The sequence below is a fragment of the Hippoglossus hippoglossus genome, chromosome 2, assembly GCF_009819705.1.
Source record: "Hippoglossus hippoglossus isolate fHipHip1 chromosome 2, fHipHip1.pri, whole genome shotgun sequence".
In the NCBI taxonomy this organism is placed as follows: Eukaryota; Metazoa; Chordata; class Actinopteri; order Pleuronectiformes; family Pleuronectidae; genus Hippoglossus; species Hippoglossus hippoglossus.
The window spans coordinates 2,553,280-2,561,091 of NC_047152.1; positions in this window are offsets into that span (position 1 = coordinate 2,553,280).

Consider the following 7,812-nt stretch of genomic DNA (forward strand, 5'->3'; position numbering starts at 1 on the left):
CTGCGTCTATTATTGGCAGAGATGAAAGAGCAAGGTAAACGCTGGCATCACATACTGAGAGGAGAACCTGTTTCTGATCAGTCGATGGCGTTTAGCAGCAGCGGCAGGTTCATGAAAGGTAAAACCTGCAAATGAGAGACGATTAGCTTCTGCCCCCTGCGCTGTATGCATGGCGTGGCTTGGACGTGAATAGCATTACCGCCCTCCCTGCCGTTAGCATTCACAGCGGCGACCCGCGACTCCGTCTGGCATTTCACCTGTGGACGGTCCAGCCTGATTGAGATGCGACAGAGGAGCCGGGCTGACGCTCACCTAATTGGCCCCGGAGTCGGCCCTAATTCCTGATTCTCAGGGAGGTCCACATTTCAAAGCGGCGCCGGATCAATTAATGCCCGGTAATGTGTCTCATATTCATACAAGGCGAGTGTCTTAGGTTGGGAAAATCAGATATCAGCCACCTTGGACTCAGCAAGGCGAGCATCAGTCGGAGTTATGTGGAAGGGAATTCAATACGAGGCTCAGCTGTTCAGGCCGTCGTCACACACGGTGAATATGTTTTGTTCTGGCGTCTACTTGACCTTTTGACCCCACATTCAATGTTGGGAATTGAGGAATTTGAAGGTTTTAAACAACTTTAGTGTTTTACAGAGTGGAACCTTCCCCCATTATTGTGACCATGACCACTATTTGACTTAACTACAGCAACTAGAACATCCAAAATGTAGTCATTCCACTGCTGAAAATAGTCCCCAACTAAATATACTAGTATTTCCTCCTATTTGAAGAACAACAACAGTGTCCCAACTGTCCATATGTGTCCCAAATCTGGGCTGTTGTCTCTAGAGGACAAGGGCTACACAGCCAACAAAGGAGGGCCGTCTTTATGGGCCGGGAGACTGCAAAGGCCGAACCGAATGAGACGGTCCTGGTCTACAGAAGCTTTCCGTAATCGGCGTCACCAGCTTGCCCCGTCCTTACTGCTGTTGCCTAGCGACAGAGCTGAAGTTGGACTCGACGAGCAGTTTTGATTCACCTTGTTTGTACTTTTAAACAGTTTGGTTGGAGTTGAAGGGTGTTGCTCAAGTATTAGATGTCTCGTTGCTTGCTGGCCAGCCATTATCTCTTTGAAACACTTTTCGTCGACCGAAGTGCAATGAATTCTGGGATAGGTTGGGCCAGCATTTGGGGGGGGGGGCCTTCGAATGGCACAGCCTTGTCGCGCTGCTGTGACACAATCACTCTTCTGATTGAGACACAAACACTAGCTAAGGTAGCTAGCTTTAGGCAACGTCGAGTGAATTATGATGCAATTGGCTTCCTTGCTCTTGGATTTTTAAGTGCAAATAAATGATTTTACTGGAAAAAATATTTTACCAAGCATGTATTGTATCTTGGTCCTTAATGGGGGGGTTATATGTAAGCAAGCTGTCTATTCTTCCACTGCTGCCAGACAGGGTTGACAGCTGATATGTGATAAAAGTATAACAGTCTGCTCTTAGGCTCAGACTCTGACAGCCGCAACCACACAGCACTTTAAGGTAGAGCAAGGTACAACCCTGCTGTTTTCTCAACAGCAGACCTGTTTGAAATATGAATGAGCAGCCAGTCTATACATCATGTTCGCTGACATGTTGTATTAAAATTTATGAATGACTTCATCAAAAAGCACTTTCTGCCAGACAGATTTGCCCTGACATCACACTTACAAGGCTGGTTGGAGCCTCAGATAAATGTGTGTGTGTGGATGGCTAAGTGTGAAATTATCTGTACCGCGTGCAAGTACAGTGTGTAATCTGTGCACAGTGTGTGTGTGTGTTAGGTTTGACTCCTGCATCCTAATCAAACTAGTATTTTCTTTAAAGATAAATTTAAATTTTTTTTAAATATCAGGGTGTCCATCGATCGAATAATCCTGTGTGCAAAGCAGGTATAGGAGGCACTATACTTAAAAAAAAACTAAGCATAATAACTTATTCTACTTTATTTAGGAGATGTGAATACTTTTTTGTCTTAAATTCACATTATTTAAGTCTGAAAAAGGTATTTCAGGTGACAAAGAAAGAGATATGTGGAAAATATATATATTTTAATTGGTGGATCAAAACAAAGGTTTCCAAGCATGAATCCCATTAAAACATATTCCCTCTAATTTATAACATGAGATTCTTGGATTTTTAAGTATTAAATAGAATCTAAAAACATAGTAAAACATTTGTAACATCTCTAATGAATGCAAAACCTCAACAGGAAATCAGCCAGCAACTAGTTAATGATTCAAACTAATAGTGAGAGTGTGCGTGTTTGCCTGTGAGTGTGTGTGCCACCACCGACCCCTCTTAGTCTTCGGGTTATGAATAATACCTGTCATCTGCCGACTGCTGAACCCTGAAAAAGGGGGCAGGTTTTCCAGGTCAGCCCGCCATCTGTCAGCGCAGCCCTCTCCTGTTCCTGCACATTAGCACCTGATTGGCTGGAACCGGCCCCGGGTGGGCGGGGCCACCAGCGCCCCCCCGCGGGGACCCAGCGGAGGCAGTCACATGCGGGCACACTGACAGTCGCAGACGAGGAAGAGACAACACGCACATGTGCCCATGCTGTGGTACGCCTACAAGAGTATGGACGCACCTGCACAAACACACACGAGCACGGACACTCAAACACACACTAGTGAACGCAAATGCACGTGTGTAGAAAGCAGCTAAAATCGCAAGACAAAGATATTTCAAGTTTCGGAACAATATGTTTTAAATGTTTTTTGTCGAATAAAGAAATAAAAAAATGCATCTATGAATACTTTTCAAATATAAAATAGGGACTTAAATCAGAGATGTGCCAGAAACAGCAGTGGTCAGTTAGTCAGTGGACACAGATTGGACTTTACAACCCCGTCTCTATTAGATATTATGTTTACATACATACGTCTGGTTGCAAACGTTAAAATACGTTTTTGTTTTTTTAAAGGAAACGTAACACCACCCACGTTCTGTTTCTGTTAGCGCCATGAGGAAACGTTGCTAATTCATGGATCTGGCAAGTCCCAGAATGCTAATATTGAAACACCCATCTGCAATAACATATCTGCCTATTGCAACTAAAACAATATTGATAGTTTCTGGGTGACAGTAGGGAAACTTCCAGCCAATACAAAGATGTGGAGGGACTTATTTCCTCATACTTCATGTTCTCTCTCACTCTCTCTCTCTCACACACACACAGACACACACACATTATTATGTTTCTTAAACTGGAAAACAGCCATAAACTAAATAAATGTAATTTCTCGCGCAACAAGGTGGGACGCAGTGTTAGCTGTGTTACTTCTACTATACAAGTGCACGTTTTGCAGCGAGGTTTGATGTGCCACTGGTAAATTTCACTGCACAATAGTACATTTGAACTAGAATGTCACTCAGTAGAGCGCACATCTTTACCAAGGCCCAACAGTCCCCTTTAAAATTCAATCAAGAAATTGTTAAAATCCCTGATATTTAAAAGGTTCTTCTTTGTCCCATGTTCCATCCCTACAACGAGTTTGAGGAAATCTGTTCAGTAGTTTTTGCGTAGTCGTGCAGACAAACAAACAAATAAACACACGGCCTGGGGTGAAAAATAATCTCCTTAATGGAAAATCGAAATATTACACAGGTCATTTTTGCATAATCGCACATACGGCGTGAAGTTTTCAGACAGACGCAGAGTTGTATGTTGTGGATGGTCTGAAGCAGGTCGTGAGGCCGAGGGGTTGAAGAGGAGATAGAAGCCAAGTCTGTCAATGTTTAATTTAAAGCATCTAAAACACAAAGATGTGAAAACCAAAGAATAAAACATCCGGGTGTGTTTTCTCTCCACTGAGGACTTGAGTGATTGCACGGACACCTTAGATCAGATCAACAAACCTGGAGGTTTATATAAAGATAACTGTTCACATTATTACTTTGTCCTGCATAAAAAAACAACAACAACAACAGAGGCTCCATCCATTTCCTGCTCTTCTCCCTTGCTCCCTCCTTTCCTCCCTCGCTAGTTCAGCTGTCTGGTCAATGGGACCGGGGCACGTCGCCAAGCATGTACAGCCAAGCCTCCCTCCCTCCCTCCCTCCCCCCTCCACCTCCCACCCCTTCCTCTCCCATCCAGACGGCCTCCTGTTCAGCTGTGCCGCTCGCCGCAGGTTCCAGCCAGGTCAGATGTTCAACACGGGCGACAACATGTTCCCCTCCTCACCGCTGTTTACCACGCCTGGCTGTAACGCCGCCGGGCCCCCCCCCCCCTCTCGCCGATACGATAAAGGTCCAACGCGCGTTCTTTTCAGGACAAAGTCACCGAGAATGAATTTGAGCGAGTTTGGCTTTTGGCATGACGGAGGAAATGTACTTTTACGACAAAATGAAAAAAAGAAGCCGTTCCACTAAAACCCAAACTAATGAAGTCCTGCTAATGAAACATTCATTCATTACAGGTTTTATGGACTTCCAGTGTCGCTGCAGTCCGGGAGGATTCCTCCATGATAACTGTGCGGCGTTAAAAGGAGTTGGGACTAGTTTGGATTTGCAGTATTTCAAAGCTATTTTTAAATCTACATTAAAAAAAGAGAGAATAGATGAGATTAGATCAACTTTTCCAAAGACAGTTTATTTTCCCTTTGTGCTCATCTACCTGTAAGATGTGGATTTGAACTTTGTTTTAGTGAGTGTGTATAACCTTTTTTATACATTACATAATCTTTTACACTAAAATAATCAATTTTTACAGGTTTAGGAATGAACATGCCCCACCATGCTTCGGATAGAGAAATATATATCTTGTGGTGTCACGTAAGAACAGCTATGTTACATCGTTTTGCTTGGCTTCCTGTCCTCTGACTTTTAAAATCTTCAAACCCAAAAGCCGGGTGAAAGGAGGAGAACCAGACGGTCAAGGTCGTCGTTAACTTTGTGGAAGGAGCAGTAAATTCTTTTTTAGCACAACAGGTGTGGTAACACATAAAGAACGCACGCAGCCAGGAGGCTGCGGCACTTATATGTTTCTGAATCCTGCAACAGGAAGGTTACAATTGAAATACACATTTTTAAGGAAAACGATTTGAAATTGCAGTTGAAATTTAATTGTCCAAAAAGAAAAAGCTGGTCCCTGAGTTAAGCGTTTGATAAAGTCACAAAATTTTGGTGAACATCCATATATATTTATGTGGGATTGCCATTTTTTGGACTGTATAATTTGTCCTTATCCTACCAATTAGATTGTCTCATGTTTACTGCAGAATTGCGATGTTTCTCACCTATGTTATTCTTGATTATTATGTCAAATCATCAGTTTTTTTCAGGTTCAACACACAGTTCATACAATGAAACGCCAGATTCATGAGGAAATGTCACTTTAAGTTTTTAAGTCCACCATGTTTATAAAACTGACACTAACTTCCAGCTAAAACAAAAATGTCAAACATGCAGGAAGTCAGTTTCTCCTGTAATGACACACTGCATTCTCTCTCTCTCTCTCTCTTATGCACAGACACACACACATACACACACACACACACTGCAGCGGTGGCCTGTGTGCCCGAGTCAAAGGTGCAGGCCTGCATGCTAGTCGCCCAGGTGCAGAGCAGATAGGGTTGCAGCGCGTAAACGGCTAATTCCAGCGCGGCTGTGGGAACGCCAGCTGCCCCCGTATTTCTCAAAATCAGAAATTGTTTTGGATTCGCGCGCCAACAGAAGGACTCGACATGCAAGAGTGAAAGCAGCTCGTTTCCTGTGTCTTCCCACGTCAATAAAATAACCGCTCGGTACCGTGGCAGAACCTAACTTCTGTTCTCCCGCCTCCCCCCCCCGTCTCCCCCTCACTCCTCCTCCCTGTTTGATAGATGATACAGAATGCATTTGAGCCTTATCAAAGCAGGAGGGCTCGAGCAGAGAACATGCATATGTTTGACCATTAAAGCCTCGCACAATATTGACTGTATATTTCCAGTGAAGTCAAATGGTTTCCCAGTTTTTCTGCTCACTGTGTGCAACCTCTAAACCTCCTGCACACTTGGTTTGTCCGAACGAGGTCTCTCGCAGCTCGAGACGTAACGAGATGTACTTTCCAACGCGGTCCACACAACCTTTCAACCTTTTACAAACTCCACATTGCTCTGCTGCTGCGGACACTTGCAAGGTTCATGTGCAAAGCAACACAGAGCGATAGCAAATTCAAAAGTTGGGATAATAAATTATTTCTTTCAAAGATCATTAAATCGACATTTATGTGTTTTTCTTTATTTTGTCTTATCATGCAATATATTCCAATATTTTATTTAGAATTGTATGTTATGCAATATATTTTTACTTTACAAATATTTCTACACACGTTATTTTCAATTTTTTATATACGTTCTATTATTTTGGGGATTTCAATATTTTGCCTCATATTATATTAAATATATTGTTATCTTGAAATGTTTTCTACAAGCTTAAGAAACTTCCTTATATTTTTTAAAATAAATTTCAAGCATGTTAAATATTTAATCATAATAATTTTCATATTTTCTACATGTTTAATTCATCTCTATATTCAATATATATTTTCCTTAATATTTGTTTTACTGTCTTTCACATATTTTATCCCTTTGTTGTCACATGCTTTACTTGTGATATTTTTACGTGTAATATAGTTTTTGTGGTTATTTTAATTTCACATTTATCATTATATATTTGTGATTTTTTTAAAATATTTTGTTGTAAATTGCAATTGATTGTTTTGCCACAGATACAAGAGTCAAATGTTTTATTTTATTATTAACTATGTAAAGGCTGTTTTTATACAAACACATCCGCAGCCACTGATTTGCATCTGGGTCTAAATGTGATTCTCTTGTTGTTTCCATCGCTGAAGATCAGATGGAAACTTGTTGAAACGCAGCTAAGTCAGCAGCACAACAGATGCGTCAACATTCAACACTGTCGATGACACCGCGTGGCAGCGGAAACAAACCGACTGTTGATGTTGCTTCTGCGGCAGCTTGTGAATATTTTGGCGGGCAGATGTTCTCCGTCAGACGCCCGCTGACCTGCGAGACGGGATGAAACAGTGTGGACGCCGTTTGACCTGCGAAAGGGAGAGAGGCTGCGAGGAGGGCTGCGAGGAGGGCCGCTCGTCCCGGCGGCCCTCGGGAAGATTTGGTTTGTAGACGGATGGATGTGGACTGAGATCAGCAGAATGGCATCTGCTTTACACACCCACTCCCACTCACACACTCACACACACACACACACACACACACACACACGAGATATCAGCATTCAGAGCAGAGCTTGAACAGAGGAGCTTTTCTCTTGTTTTTTTTTCGCAGCAAAGAATTCTTTTAAAAATGTCTAAGCATGAGTTAACCCCTTTAACTAATTGCACTAGTTCCATCAGTGCAAACTCACAGTTTACAACAAACCAGTGTCCAAACTCAAACAACTTCATCTAATGTCAAAGTTTCCAATAAAACAAATGGAAAAGTCCGATTTTTTGGTGGAAATTCCTGAATTCTTCATTTGAAGCAATGACACAGCTTTAAAAAACGGCCTGGTCACTGTCTTTCACTGAAAGCAACAGAGCACGATGAACATGGAGATATAGAAGAGCTCAACCAGACAGGACAGGTCTTCTGATAATTAAACTATTCAAAAATGATGCATCTGTGTGCTGTGTCATAATATCAGAGGTGACGTTGAGAAATTAGATAGATTAATAAGATAAAGCTTCCTCACATCTGAGAAAATAACACTAATGATACAACAACTTTTTAGTTTGCTCTCACTACGGAAGTGATACTGTTAACTTGCA